Here is a 16,936-nt window from a genome sequence, read left to right on the forward strand (position 1 = left end):
AAGAGACTACACATGTTCCCCCTGGAGCTACTGAATCACCTCCACAGCCTGTCCTGTATGGCTCTATTCCAATCTAATCGGATTGCCCTACTGTCCATGAAAAGTGGCCTCCGAGGACCCCCATTCTCATACTCAAAGTCTTTTATAAAGCATCTCAACGGACGCTCCTTTTTATCCCTTTAAATATTAAGGTTATTTGAGCGTTCAAAGATTTGTCAGAAGGGATTCTTCAAGGACTTACCTCCACACAGTGAATCATGCAGGCTCTTTGTTAGGATGAATACGAACAAGATACAATCATATAAATTGCTCCCACAGACATTTGTCTCCTGTTTAAGTGCCTCTGTTTTTCTTCCGTCGGCTGAGGAGGAAAAAAAATATCATTTTATCCATTCAAGTCTATTCATTCTACATTTCTAATAATATGATGTCCATAAAACACGGCTTTGCTTCCTGTTATAAAACATCTATTTACTGGATATAGTCTAGAGTATCCTGCATGTGTCCAATGAGAATTTCTGAGTGTGTTCTTTGTATATCAGCTCACCGTAAACAGCCAAAGATGCTGTTGATGGAGGCCACAATGAAAAGACTCCAGCACGTTTTTTCATCATTGTTCAAAGCCGGTCATCTCCCCGTCTCTGAGGATCATTATATTTCTCTCCCTCTCTCCACCCACCTTTATAAATGTCAGACAGGAATACATTTTATTTGAACTGATATCACTCTCTGAAAAGGTACCGCAAAAGTTTCCACCGTTGTGTCTGCTTGCACTAATATGATTTGTCGGGCGAATAGTGTCATTAATCTGTTTCTTTTTGACAGCGTGAGCGAGAGGTGGTGGAAATAAGGACCCCAAGAGCAGAAAGGCCCTCCTTCTGTCGTCGGAGAGAGGTGGGTTTGGCAGCGCTGTTCCTTTAAGGTAAACATTTATTACTTCAGGGCTGCCCGGCGAGCTGGAGGCAGTCACTTCACAAGGCTCTAAATGTCATCTTCCCTTTGTCATGTGGCTGACAAATGAGTCCAAGCTCCAGTGGCCTGGGAGATCTATCAGCCTTCTTCTTCTCCTTGGCTGGAAGCTTAAAGTTATCAGAGCTGCAGAAAGAGCTCCACAGGCCCAAGATCAGCTGCTGACCGGAGGGTTGCATTACCTCATGGTGAATGCGTCTGAACATGCAGACAGGTGAGAGAGGTCGCTCATCTGCCTTAGGCACATTTTCTTGAGTGTAAAGTGAGAAATGTTAACATAAGCAATTAAATTTGAGGGGCAAAAATGCATATACACACAAATATACACTAGCATTCAAAAGTTTAGGGTTAGTAACTTTTTTATGTCTCACAAAGGCTATTTAAAAAAAAATAATAGTAAAAACAGGAATATTGTAAAATGTTATTACAATTTAATTAGTATTACTTTTTCTATTTGAATAGTATTTAACAATATTACTAATATGTTTATCAAGTTTTCCATTTTAATATATTTTAAAATGTAATTTACTTCTGTGCTGACAAAGCTGATATCATCATTAATCCAGTATATAACACAAGATCCTTCAGAATTCAATATAATATGCTGATTTGGTGCTCAAGAAACATTTATTATTATCATCAGTGTTGAAATTAGTTGAGCTGCTAGATTTTGTATTTATTTATATGTATTTTTAAATTGTCATTATTTTTATTTTATTATTGTTATTTGATATATATATATATATATATATATATATATATATTTTTTTTTTTTTTTTTTTTTTTTTTTTTGTAACATTACAAATGCAACTACTGTCAGTTTTGCTAAGATCCCAAGATTTTCAGAAGAAGCGCAAACAAAATAAACTACTTCTAAATCCATGCCAGTTTTAGTGCTGCTCTCATTCAAGTATAAGAGCAATGTACCAAATAATAATAAATATATGTAAACTTTTAAATTAAATTTTTCACTCAATTAGAAAGCATGTCTCAGACTTTTGGACCCCACTTTATATTTATTTGATTTGTCATTTTCTACCTGAAGAGAGAAACCTGTTTTTGTGGCAGTTGTCACCACACAGATCTTCACTTTGTGACTGAGGTTGGCTGTGTAATGTTACGTGATCTTGACGCCTGGTTGACGTTTACTGTACATTTTTAAATTGACAGATATCCTATTGCACACTGTCAACTTATCATTCAGTTTTGTTTGCTTTTGACTTTGTTTATAGCAATGTCAGGTTGAGGTGAAACCCTTGACCATCCAATTAGGTGATTGATAGTCCTTGAAATAATTAGCAGGTGTGTAATTGTCCCGGTCATCACTTCCTTTGTTGTCAAGTTACTGTTTTTGGATGAGGTCTTTACACTCATTCTAGGTTGAGTCTGAGAAATTTGTGGCGGTATAATGGGTTGGCGCCGTGCAGCTTGCTGTGGGTTCTGACCCAGACCAGAACACAAGCCGTCAGCTCGAGCAGAGACACTCCAGCAACTGTCTTTGAACGCCATTAATCAGCCTCACAGAGGACCGTCTTCCCACCAGATGGGGAAGCTCTCCAAAACCCAAGAAAAATAAGCAGACTAATTAATTCTTATTGGCACAGGGCAATTAGATGGAGGGTTGGCAAGAGAGAAAGAGAGGGGAAAAAATATGTTGTCACCTTTAGTTGGGACAGAAAACTTGCAATGCATTAGTGCGTCAGAACTTTGGTTGGTTAGGGGACGTCTTTCACGGCCTCAACTGTATGGGGACATGATGAGAAAGAGGAGAAAACAATACAGACAGAGGTTAAAGAATGATAAAGAGGCTGTTGCACTATGGGATCAAGACTTTGACACTCTGAGTCCAGCAATTAAAAACACAACCAACACAGACGGTCTATGCTTTACACACAGCTTTCCTATCTAGAATAAAGAGTACTGCTTTTTAACTCTGCACTGATATTTCTTTGAATGAGAAGGTTTGTCCAAACTTTTGGTCTGTACTGTATATATATGTGTGTGTGTGTGTGTGTGTGTGTGTGTGTGTGTGTGTCTGTGTTGAGATTATTTTAAGACTTAATTTAACAGTGTTATTAAATTGTAAGCCTTATATAATAAAAACCATAACAGTTTTAGCAAACATATATTATACAACTGCAGAGCAAACATAGAGTTTTCAAGATGATGAAATAATTGAATTTGACTAAAACCATAATCTATAGTTTTGCAAGCAGTGCAGCAGAACTTTGAGCAGCCAAAACTGTCTTACAGCGATCAAAGATACATTGGCAACTCTTAACACTGGACTCTGACATGATCACTAGACTGCTGCTGTTATATTTACCTGCTAACACCATAATATCTGGTGGGAACTAGAATGAAACAGTTACTTATTCTTACTAATGCATCCTCTGCATCAAATGGGTGCCATCAGAAGGAGAGTCCAAACAGCTGATTAAAAAACATCACAATAATCCTCAAATAACTGAAACAAATAATAATGTCTTGTGAAGTGAAAAGCTGCATTTTTGTAAGAAACAAATCCATCATTTGGTGTTTTAACTTTAAACTGTCCCTTATAGACAAAATACCATTCCATAATCCATAATAACCCTTCCTCCAGTGAAAAAGTCCATCTGTTTTGGGCTGTTTCCTCTTGTAAACATTGCTTGATTCGTGCATATATGTCTGTATTTTTAATTCAATCAAAAAACTTGTGTTTTAGTCAGAAGCAATTGAAACTTATTAGCATGCAGCTTTTAAATCCAGAAAAACTTTAATTGATAACTTGTGATGTTTTTACCAGCTGTTTGAACTCTCATTCTGACGGCACCCATTCACTGCAGAGGATCCACTGTGAGCAAGTGATGCAATGCTAATTTTTTTCCAAATCTGTTCTGATGAGAAAACAAACTCATCTATGTTTTGGATGGCCTGAGGGTGAGTACATTTTCAGCAAATTTCCATTTTGGGTGAACTATTCCTTTAAGAAGACAAACTAAAGGGATTAAAAAAATATTACTTCATTAGAAGTTTTGCAAAACGATTAGTCCAAACACCTCAAAACTTTGTTTATTAGAAGGTAATGTAATTCCATATATTTAGATTAATTCCTAAAGCAACTAGGGAAAAACAAAAATAACATGCACCTTCCATACAGCACTACATTAACAAGCTCTTTGTTAAGGGCTCCGGATAGGTAATGTGAACTTACTTATCCGATGAGGTAGATTTCAATCATTAATATGTGCTATTAGCAAGAACTCTATGCTTTATTACAGTAATGTTATGCTCGTATTTGCATTCATCCCTTAGGACTTGTTTTGTGCACTTGGTTTTGTCCTAAACAGAGAAATTTTGCTTTGAGTCATTATAGGAAGAAATTACATTTGCATCCTGTGTAATCAATAAGAAAACTAGAGGGACTGTACAGCTCATTCCTTTCAGCATTGAGGAGATTTATACCAATTAGCAGGTTACTCGTCATATTTCCATATTGTTGGAAATGAACTTTTTATTTCTGTTTATTTTTTAATTTTTTTTTAAAAATGTGTTTATTATTATTCATTAGTTCATAAACACATAAGGTTGCTGACATGATAATTTTAGAACCTATTGTGGTTTCTGATACGTATGGAAACAATTAAACTGCTTTTACTTTACAAATATGGGCCTTTTCAGCGTCAAAAGAGTTTAATGACCATACACTGTGTTTCACACAGTGTATTTCAGCTGTACACACAACCTATACTTCATTCACCAGCAAAGTGGAGTGTGATCTTCTACTTTCTGGGAATAGAACACAGAATTCAGTGGGATAACCGAGCCCTCATCAGTCACGAGCCCAGGTCAGCCGACAATAAGAAAACCCCATTTCTCTCAGTGGATGCCTGCCTCCCTTAAACTTCATGCTGTCACAAATTCATATTTAATTCAAGCTTAAAGCTTTCCTTCATGATGAATCACTGAGGGGCTGAAGGGATGATATCTTTCTTCCTCATCTTTTTTTCTCAACCAAGACAAAGACCTTCAAACAGATTAGGTCAGAGCAAAAAAGGTTGTTCCCATCATGCAACAGTTTGCGCGAGACCCTGCACCTGACGATTGTTTTTAAAGGGTATTTCAGTATTTCAGTATTTCAGTTGGATGGATGGATGGATGGATGGTTAGATAGAATCAAGATGTAAACCTTAATCTATGGAGGCTTATTTCTACCATGAAATAAATAATAATAATAATAATAATAATTAAAAATATTGAAACTTTTTATCTTAAAAAATCTGACTTTTTTAACAATTGAGAAGAATTTATATTCTTCTCAGGCAAGGTTTTTTTTTTTTTTTTTTTTTTTTTTTGAGCTACAGTATGAGGATAGTATAAACAGATACAGTATAAATATAAAAATAAAAACTTGCATTTTTTTTCCTATCCTATATTTTTTCCTATAATTGTTTTATAAAAGAACATAAAATTCTTAAATTCTACAATCACAAAAATATTTGAGGTTACACATAAAGTCTTCCACTTTCTTATTAAAACATATCTTATATATATATATACCATTAGTGTGAAAGCCAAAAACACTTGACCCACCATCTCCAGTCACTGTCCTTCAGGACAACACAAACATGCTCTGTGAGGGATGTGAGGGAATCTATTATTCCTCTAATCCAGCTAGAAAAGAAAAAGAAAAGGGCTCCCGCATCATTATTTTGCTTCCAAATGTAACTGACTTTCCCACACAACCCTAATTTGCTTGCCATAATTAAGTCATGCTCTCGATTTGTTATTTATAAAACCTTTTGTTCTTATCAATAATGAATGGGGCTTGGGCGATTCACGTTACTATAATATTTTGATATTATGAAAATGCTAATGCATTAGGGACCCCGAGCCTTATCGGCCAGGTCTGATGCTCTATTAAGCAGCCAGCAGAAGTCGTTGGATGCAATTTGCTTATGTTAATGCCCCTGTTGTGCCCAGAAAGGATGAGGAGTCTGCAATTAATTTCTTCCAGGCGGCGGATGGACAGGCAAATTTATTTCCCGTCCTGAGACCCCTGGCTCTCCCCCCCACCTCACTCCCTTTCCCTTCTTTTTCGCTGGACAGAGAGGTGGAAAAAGAGAAGGAGCGAAAGAGAGAGAAGAGTGGGTCCATGACCTAATTGAACGGCACTGAAACCGAGATCGAGTCAGCAGCGGGAGAAGAGCAGCAGCATCTTCATTCATTCCCGTTGACAGTGTTTTTGCAACTTAAACCTGTTTTATTAATTATGTTTGACATTTCCCTAATTAGTTTCATTTAAATCACATCAGCTCCTAGCAGATGATTGTGCCGTACATCAATTCACCACAGCTTTGTAAATTAGTTAGAGAGGGAGAGAGCTAAGGCGAAGCAGAGCAACTGGTTTTTTGCAACTGGTTTTTTGCACAAATTAACTATGCCTTTACTGGATCATTTTCATCTATTGTAATGTTATTCGATTATGCAGAGCAGAACTGTACTTGTAGTCACTGACACACTTCAGTGGCACTTCATCTCAATGAAAGGGTGGCTCTGCACACAAAACACCTGTTTAACTTCCTCTTTCCTCATGAAAATAAAAATATAACTCTTTACTAGCATATCAGGGATATCACACTCTTTCTAAAGAATACTATAAATTTGCTTTTTTTTGGACAGTCTATGTAACTTAAATCAGCAAATAGTTTGCATGAAACTAAACTGCACAACTAGTTGTTGATGCAATAACGTTATTTTTTTTTTCAACAAAACTGTTTATTATTGTTGTTGTTGCTGCTGCTGTAGTTTGTTTACTTATTTAATATGTATACTAAGTATTCCAATAGTTATTTTTATATTACAAGTTTTACAATTACATTTTACTTTATTACTTTTTAATTTATTTGTATATTTTATTTACTTAAATTCTACTACAGTTGCATACCTAAATTAAAATGATAAATATTATTTATGTACTTTACAATAGTTTTCATAAAATTGTTGTATCCTGCATTTCCCCATTTTTCTCTCCAAAATATTCTCAAAAAAAAAAAAAAAAACTGCTTTCTGGCGCAGCCCATAAGACCAGAGAGAGCACATTGTTTAAAAGCAACAGCTTAAAGAGCTGAAGCTAAACATGGTGGTTCAGTCAATGGTGGCTCACTAACAATTGTTGAATGGTAAATTGTCTCCAGTCATACATCTCAAAAAATAACCACAATATGGAAGCTACTCCAGTTCTGCATATGGTTGTGCCTCCCAAAACATTACAGTGTGTATATTGATATGTCCTCCAAATTTCATATTTCTTCCTTATAAATGTTGGTATTTTACACAGTTACATATTTATTGTCAGCTATGGACTTAAAGGTGCTAGGAGACAATTCCTGAAAATCTGAAAATGAGCAATGTGACAATGCAAAAATTATGCAAACAAGCTTAGCCTTATTACACAGCAATGTTAACTTTTGAAAGTTTTACGTTTACTAAATTTAGTAGAAACCCCTTTGAGAGAATAGCCATCCAGATTGTCACCGGTGTGTTTGCCTAAGATACCTTGGGTATTTATCTTGCTTGCCCATATTTGGTCTTTGAGGTGCAATCCAGCATCAACAGATGGGAGCAAAAATGGGCACAGTGCTACAAATAACCCTCATCTGAAAAAAAAAATACACTTTTCTCTTCAGAGAGCGGCATTTCACAGAGAAAGGCCCGTAAACAGTCGACTAATTGACACTGCTGTTGCCAGTCATGTGTACGGCCCTACATTATGGTGCAATCTTTCATTACTAGAGGGAAAAGCACAGCATTATTTTTATCCTGTCTCAACATCAAAGGCTGCTTCTCTCAGGGACCCGGGGAGACAACACAACTGTGCCCTTAATGTTTATCTTGTTTAAGCCCCTTAGTGAAGCCCTTAGTGGAGCAGGCATCTCTAAAGCCCCCATTTTCCTCTTCCAGTCCTCCTTCTCCCTCACCTCGCTACCGTCTTTCAGAAACAGAACTAACGTAACTGAGACCTGAGGACAGAAGCACTTGGAGCCATTAAAGTGGGACCCTGTCTGAAACTACAGCTCTGTTTCAAGCCTACTCTGCCTACTGCCAGTATAGCCAGCATCTTAACCATCATTGAAGCTCATGAGTGAGTGATTTGGAATCCTCTGTAGAGATAGCAACTCCAAACAGAACACAAACTGAGCAGCTCTCAATTTATTTCAATATGTTTTAACACTAGCATGTCGCTATTCTAAAACTGTGAATGTTGCTATTCTAAAACTGTAATAAGCAACAATAAAAAATAAATAAATAAATATGGTTTTCATTATGGTTTTAACCATTTAACCATTCACTATCTTATATACAGTATAACAGTTAATTAAAACCGTAAAAACATTAATAACATAACTAAATGTTTCTGACCAACGCTTCTCTCATCCTGTCTGCCATTTTGGAATATTTCTTTTTTGACTGAGCTCATCACAGTGCATTCTTGGATTGCCTTCTCTGAAGAAGCTAACAAGGTTTTAGAGCAGAATAAATGTAAGTGTACGAAATACAGTGCCTATTGAACAAGAACACATTCTCACTTTTATCATCGGAGAGATGAAATGAGTGCCCTTCCTGCTCCCACTTCCACTTATTAGACCCAGTCCAGGGAGAGAAACCGCAGCCAGACTGATTATGGGGCATTGACTGCTTCCCCTCGATTAGGGCAGTGCTCAGATATGGTCGAACGGATAATATGATTCAATACAGGGTCAATACAGTGCATTGATGAATTGCTGATGTGACCCAAAGACTTAAAGCCCAGCTAATCACTGCTCAAAGGCCACACTATTAATGTGAATCCAACAGTATGCTGAAGAAAGTCAAAAGAGAAGTCACCTGTTGTACCACAGAGAGCCTCTGAACTTTCCCTTTCCTGACCAATGATGTGACCTAATGAGTGAGCTGTCAAAAGAATTAAAAAAAAGAAGCAAGCACACTACTTTCATCTTATATAGTAAATGGATGTTGATGGAACATTAATAACAGCCCTTTGTTTATAGTTTTATTCCATGTCATTTATAACAGGTGTAAATAATGAGAGACTTATCAGTGTAATGTGCAAAAGTCAGCACTTTATGAATTGACTTTCCCCCACAGTCACCAGCTCTGTTCGTCCTCTTGGAATTATAAGGTTCTATCTGCATTCAGAGTAGTTTTGAGATATTGAGCTTCAAAGTGTTTGCATTCCATTCAATAAATACATGTATACAACATAAAAAGTCTATCACATAATGTAAATAAGTTGTCACAGAATAACATTATGGGAATAACTCAATTTTGACAAAAATGTCAGATACAACCTTATAATTCCAAAGGGACATGTTTTCACAATTTTAGGACTTCACACAGTTGCAAGCTCAATTAGAATCAAGGCAATGCTTTCTTTTTTAAATACAGAATGGAAATGTAGGAGGGGTTCCTCATGAAAATGTACATCTCAGTTCTAATTTATAGCCCTCCCTCCAGGCACATTATTATTTAAACATTAATAAAGGTCCTATACATCAAAAAGCTTCAGATTTCACTTTTGCTTCCATTTAGAGTCATGCTGTATTACATATGGTGAGAGGCCTCGGCAGCAGCCCATCTTACAGCAATTATACGTCCAATAACAGACAGATTGATTGATGGATGGATGGATTATGTCTAAGGTTTTGTATTCAATCCACTTAAATATTAATGACCTTTTCAACACCCGATTAATGCCTTATATGTTTAGATAATACTCTTTATGCTAATTCTCTAATTCCATAAATGTTTGATTTTTCCCCACCCATCTCTTTCTGTGTCTGATATGTCCTAAATATCTGTATCGTGAGATGAGATTCCAACATAAGTTGAATTATTCATTCAGTTCAGAAGGTATTTGTGATTTAAAACTTGGAGAATTCTTGGAGTCACTGTGAGGTAAAAAGTTTATTTGTAATGATAAAGTCAAGGTGTGAGTTGGTAGATGCTGGCTTACTGAAAGTTCACCATCTAATCATTAAAATTTCAATACTTGTGACCCATTATCTAATATTAATTTAAGTGAGCTTTAGTGATAACTATGCAGATATTTAGTTACTATATAGTGTTTATTTTTCATGGCAAGTGAAAGAGACATTTTAATGAGTAAATAAATGCATGAATGTGTTTTTTTTTTTCTCGACTTATGACCATTTTCCCCCACCAACTGTCACACTACACTGCAAAATAAAAATTACTTCTTAATGAGTTTTTAATTAGTCTTTTTCTTTTTTAATTCCCAGTAAAACGTAAGATATATTTACTTGAGAAGCAACTTATAAAAATATCAAATATATAATCTGACAAAATACTCAGTAATGATGTGATTTTTATTAGTTTGCATGTGTAGGATTGTGAAACATCATAGACATCCATTCTGCCCTCAAAAAATAACAAAATCTTTTCCTTTTTTTTCAGACACAAGCTCTGAATATTAGGTGGAGTGAATTTACAAATGGACACCAGTATGATCATCAGTAAATGCCATTTACCTGTCATTTCACCCACACTCTGCACATAAACACATAAGCAGCTTGTTTCCTACAGGGGTCTAAACAAACACTAGAGTGGTGATGTTTGTTTTTACCATTCTCATTCCATAATGTCTGGTAACCAGGGACAGTAAGTCACAAGACATCAGCTTGACTCTATTAATTACCACCTGATCCTTCCTTCCTGGATAATTAGGTACCCATTAGTTCTAATCAAGTAGTTACTTAATTATTGCAGTAATTAGTCTAATGGTCTAGCAAATTGAAGCTTTATCACTTTTGGATACGTAATGTTCTTGGCAGAGTGCATCACAAGTGTCAAGGCTCAAGCTTCAGCAATCAAGCGGTGGAGGAAAAAAAAGTTATTAGTGAAGCACAAATGCTCTGTGAGATTTATATGGTGAAATGTGCTCATGTTTGAAAAGGGGAAAGTTGGAGGATGGGTTCATCCATGAAGCAAGGAGGATGATACGTAGGGCTGTGAATATTCATGTTAAGCAACCCGAAACAGCCCACAGGCAGGGCGGTTGGGTAATTGTGGTTTAACACAACTGTCTCACTTAGTTTCCCCGTTATTATATGCCAACCATAACATGAAACTCTGCATGTCTCACAGTATCAGTTTAAAGTCGCAAGGCTCCCTTAACAAAAGCAAAATACTTAAATGTAATCAAACTGATTTTTGTTAAATAAACATAACTTTATTTAGCCAAAGTGTGTATTCGTTTTCTCATAGGAGAAACCAAAGTAACATAAAGCTGAGTTTTAAGACACTCCTATGGTCTGGAACACTATACAGTTCAGCTGTCGTTAACATTTCAATGGACGTGCTCTGGTGCTCACGATTAATTACTGTTTTATAAGACACTGCTGTAAGGTATTGATCCTCTCTGTTGGAGTATTCAGCTCATAAACACAGCAAGCTCTGAGAGCAAGGGCAGCTCCTTCAATTCAAAAACATGACAAATACATTGGGATGTTTTTCGTCATTTATCACACTGGAAAAGCTCAAAGCAAACTGAATCTGAAATAACCTTAATCCGTGTGAGGTCTTAAAGGGGCTGTTGGTCCGCTTTTCTTTTTTTCTTTTTTTTTTTTTTTTGAAAGCTTGATTGTGTTTATGGGGTGCAATGACATGTTTATGCTTCGTTTGGAGAAAAAAAATATTTTCACATATTTTAACTTTATTCTACACTGCTGTTTCCATTCTCGTCAAAATGGTCTGTTGCGTTCCTGGTTCTATGAAGCCCCTCCCTCAGAATTACACAATGGGCTCTGATTGGTTAGTGGGCTCAGTGTGTTTGTGATTCGCTAATCGCCAGCACATTGTCCTGAAACATCATGCCCCGTTACCATTACGGTTGTTGCGTCTGCTAAATGCATAAATGTAAATGTAAAATTCAGCCTGTTATCAATCACACATCTACTTAAATGATTCCATAACCCCCCTCTTTATATCCCTTAAAATCAATATGCATGTCTTACAGGAATGCATTATCACACCAGTGAACAAAATCATGACCATAAGGCCATGGTCATTTTCATCCGCATGGAGGAGGCTGACAATAGCTGAATCATCTGCATATTTTACAATAAATCTATTCTCATGCCTACTCCTTCAATCGTCAGTGAATAAAATATACAGAAGTGGAGAAAGCACACATCCCTGAGGGGACCCTGTGGATGAAGACAGTAACACCCATTTACCTTTACTCTCTGAATTTGATCAGTTAGAAAATCCAGGATCCAACCAATAATACAAAAATCAAAACCAAAGCTCAAAAGTTTCTCTACTAAAATGCAAAGTTGAGTCTTATTAAAAGCAGATTAAAAATCTACGAATAAAATTCTAGCATGAGTCTTAGTTCACTCTAAATGCTTAAGTACCAAATTCAACAAGGTGCCCACAGCATCCTCTTTGACACTCCTGGCCCTATAAGAAAACTGAAGAGGTTCGAGAGAATCCTCTACCATTGTAAGGACCTCCTTTTTCAACAATCTCTCAAACGTTAATGATATTGAACTGTTAAGCAGAACAATGTGCAAGTTAAGTAAAACCAAGTAAAAGTACAAGTATTCCAAAAATAGTTTAAGATAAAAAAATATATTGGTATTGATCTTGCTTTCTTGCCTTAAAACACTGTAAATAATAGTTTATTAGTATTGTTATTATTAAAGGATTTATAGTTAATTATGTAATTAAACTGAAATGTATGCATTTATGACATAGAATATATAAAATAAAAAGATTATAGTATTAATAATATCAGCCTTTAAATAAATGAATTTGTTAAGATTATTATTATTATTATTATTATTATTATTATTATTATTATATGGTCACACTTTAGTTTGGGGACCAATTCACACTATTAATAATGAATTTTGCCTCAAACTCCTAATTTGCTGCTCATTAATATTTAGTAATTTAGTTTAGGTATGGTGAAGGATTAAGGGATCTAAAATATTGTCATCCAGAATAAGGCATTAATATGTGCTTTACAAATACAAAACAGCCAATATGCTAGTAATATGCATCAAAGCATTTAGTTAATAGTGAGAATTCATCAAATATCCTCACTTAAGAGTCTGACTGTGATGAGACTAAGAGCAAGACCTGCTGTACAAGGTGATCTCAGTGTCTCATGTACGGGCAGGGTTCTGTCGAGCTTCAGTGTGAGAGAGATTGGGTCTCTAAAGCACTGCAAATTGTGCCCAGCTTGTCTTTCATCACCTCCCAATTAGCTCCCGTTTACTGAGTATGTTGGAGACAGTGCGTGTTGGCAGGTGAGGAGAGGTGCCAGTGCCAGCCTCCCAAGCTGACTAGGATTGACTTATGACCCTGGCAACTGTATGACCCCGTTCACCCCCACTACACTTATAAATCCCCCCACCCCCCGTCCACCCAAGCTTGTCAAGCTGTAGCTCGTAAGAAAAAGAGATAGCCGGGGTAACCTTGAAACCCTGCAAAACGTCACTGTACTGCTTTCATAGCTCAATGGAAAAGAACAAGAGGGCTAATCATGTAATCTCAATCTTTTGTGACGGCGGTTATTTCTGGGAAGGAACAGTGCTTGAAGGGGTTCGGTGCATTCCCTGTGTTCATTTGTCAACACTGTGGATGCAGATTATTTATGTGTCATTTCATGTCACTACACAACCGCGTTCAGAGCTCAGCCAAGGGAGGCTCGCCTCCTGTCTGCCTTCAAGGTAATACAGGAATTTCGACATCCATTCATTTCTAAGATAATGATCTCTGGGTTTAAGTGACCTTTGAAACTTTTAATACGCTACTAATAACACGCTTTTACAAGATTATAATGCGCAATTTAACAGTAATGTGGACAATGGCGGCTGGAACCTGATTAAGGATTAGATAAGTAAACAAACCGGTCCGCTCGTCGAATGAGGTCAAGGGAGAGGGAATACATTGCGCGAGATGGAGTGCATAAATATTGTTCTCTGTGTTTTCCATGACCATTTGCAATAGCACCTCTGAACTCTAAGTTGGCTCTCTTTAACTTGACCCAGATGTCACATTCTGAAGAATCCTCCTCCAGATGCCTTCAGAAGAAAAAGGTTAGAATAGAAAAAGAAAGCCCACTCCTTTGCCATATGACAGCAGCGTGCGAAAAACTGACACGCAGAGTTTTCAAATTGGGGCCCGGGGAGCTGAAGCATAAAATAACTTCAATCTCACTGGCTCTCTAAGGAATAGAGCAGAGGTGCGACCAACAACAACACAACAACGGCAAGGTAGGAAGGGGTGAAGGTAGGAGTTATTAGAGGATAAAACACGCCTCTCCATCTCACTCCCTCTCTCTCTCAGGAACCCCAAGGATGATCAATGGATTTAGTCAGAGGGATATTCAAGCAGAAAATTGCTGCCTTTTTTGCTTTTCTTTGAAGTATTTCCAGAACACATACCAAAAGCCCCAGTCCACCCAGGGTTGAAAATAACAGCACAAGAGCGGTCACTAAGAGTAATCCTGAAAAAAACAGAAAAGGAAGACAGAGAAGGCTGGGGGAAGCTAAATGTTAAAGGAGGTGGGTGAAAGCTAGATTGAAACTTTGCAGGTATAAAATTGAAGGCAGCCAGCTGAAAACTATTTTCTTTTCTTTTTTTCTTTTTTTTTACCAAAGGCGTCTTGGGCTGGCTTCACATCTTGCCCAAAAACTACATCATGACAAACTAATCATTGATCATTTGCAATCTTGATCAGGTCAGAGGTCTTTGTTGAGGGATAAATATTAAGTGCAATCATAAAGTCAATAAAAATCATAAAATAAACAAATGGGTACACAATAGATAGTTAACTGAAAATATGTACATTTAACTACATGAAATTTGAAAATAATACTTTTTGATTGCTTTGAATTACATAAAAATTGCTATTCCAAACACATACACATCTATCCACTCTTAATCCACGTGTATGACAGTCAATTATCAATAGATTTACCACTGGCCACAGTGTTGCTGTTCAACTCTCAATATCACAGAAAAGATGATCATTCAAATGTTTGCACACACCACTGTACAAGTGGATGGGAAAGCACTCACTTGAAAAATAAATGGCAGTTTAATGAAGTGAGTGTCCACCAATTAAACTACAGTGCTCTTACAACAGAGAGCTGAGTTAATAAAGATTCCAAAAATCCTTTAATTGAAGGACACAAAGAAAAATCTTTAGCCTTGTATTATTATCATTATTTTTCAAAATGATATTCATTGCATTGAATGCATTTTAATTTTTTCACTTAGATTATTTATTAATTGTTTCAAAAAAGCTACTGTAATTTCTCAATTTCTAACTTGAAGAATTCACTTACATTTAATGTCAAAAATACAAACATACAATCCCATATATATAATTAATTTCCCACTTCCAGCTTACTGCTTATATAAACAGTATGCTGCTCAAACATTTAGTCTGATTAATCGCCACTGTGACAACCAGACGCTCCATTTTCAGGGGTGAAAGTCTCCCCATAGCGGCACAGTTGAGTCCTTGTAGTACTGAAGGTGTTCTAAATTGGGAAAAGCCAAGCAGTGCCAATGTGAGGTTGAAGCTCTGTACTGGCCAGGGAACTCGTGTGCCGCCCCTGGGGGTCGGCATGGCACTGCACATCTGACAGCGGAAGCATGTGGCATGCGCGGACCGTTATGGATAGAGCTGGGCGATGGGGGACTTCGCTCCGCCGCTCCCTGCTGTGATCACTGACGGCCTCATCCGTTACTCCAGCCTTGCCCTAATAGATCTGCAATGCCTTTCATTCCAATTAAAAGGCCCGGACGCCCTATTTGTCAAAGAAAGGAAGGGACAACGAGAGAGGGGTGCTTAGCATTAGTTTTTGGAGTAATTGCCAGCCAAAATGTTGCAAATGGGAGAGAAAGGTTAGTACTGTAAAAATGGACTGCTGGTGATTATTTCTGCCTTTTTTTTTTTTTTTTTTTTTTTTTTTTGTGGTTTGGCTTGGCTGAGCTTTTTTTATTATTATTATTCAGTGAGCTTGAGCTCATAATGTAATTTCACAGCAGTGCAATCACTGAGGTTTGTAAGTGTTTAATTCTAATTAAAGTGTGAGGAAATAGCTGGAAAACATTCACTGCAAAATATCTTGCACTCGGGGTGAAAGAGTTCATGTTCCCCAATTGAACTTCTGAGAGAAAATCTGTACAGCAGACATACTGCATAGTATCTGAGGAAAACAGATTCTGTGGGTGACCCTAACACGAGAGTGCCAATTTAACCATACACACATACAGTAAATGTCATTTATCATGTAAGTACTGAATTTCAGTTCAACCAAAATAATAGAACTATTTAAAGAACACAGAAAAGATGGATGACCGCACTAGCATAACTCATGCACATATATACATAGGAGAGGAGCAAAGTTTATTACTTTATTTTCCTTTTCTTTTTTGTTATGTGTGTTTCTGTTCATGTTGGTGTTGGGGGATTTTTTTTCTATGGTTTAATTCAACAATAGCATTTCCGATCAGGGTCTTGGGCATCTCAAGGGCATTCCTGGTGAAATCACTGGGACTCTGCACCATTTATCATTGCCTGACATGTGTCATGTTCCAGACTCCGGTGTGCAGAGGTTACAGCTGAAGACAGCTCCTTCTTTGTTGAGCAGCCCTCAAAGGCAACATCGCTTATTTATAAAAGAAATGTAAAAAAGGTAATGCAACAGCACTAAAAGAAAACTACTGTAGTTTAATCCTCCCAAACAATTAAAACTAGACTATAGATATATAATATACTATCATATTATATAATATTACCTTAAAATATAAAATAGGAAAATAAGTAACAATAGTAGGCAAACAGCTCACCAAGACAAGTTTACCCATTTTAATAAATCAGAAGAATAAGCATGTGTTTATAACCCTGTTCAAGTGATGGCAAAACCTCATTGCTGTC

General features: G+C 36.8%; 1 long non-coding RNA gene across 2 annotated transcripts in view; it reads right to left on the reverse strand.

The window, feature by feature from the left end:
* Positions 1 to 1,978: 1,978 nt before the first annotated feature.
* LOC127933911 (uncharacterized) overlaps positions 1,979 to 16,936 on the reverse strand; it is a 36,226-nt gene continuing 21,268 nt past the window's right edge. The window contains exon 4 of one of the 2 annotated variants that reach the window (XR_008147604.1): positions 1,979 to 2,710. This is a non-coding gene — a long non-coding RNA (uncharacterized LOC127933911). Of the gene's footprint in view, positions 2,711 to 15,306; positions 15,804 to 16,936 lie in introns of those variants that run through there. The other variant, XR_008147601.1, reaches the window with a different exon arrangement.

Source organism: Carassius gibelio, chromosome A18 (genome assembly GCF_023724105.1).
Source record: "Carassius gibelio isolate Cgi1373 ecotype wild population from Czech Republic chromosome A18, carGib1.2-hapl.c, whole genome shotgun sequence".
NCBI lineage: Eukaryota > Metazoa > Chordata > Actinopteri > Cypriniformes > Cyprinidae > Carassius > Carassius gibelio.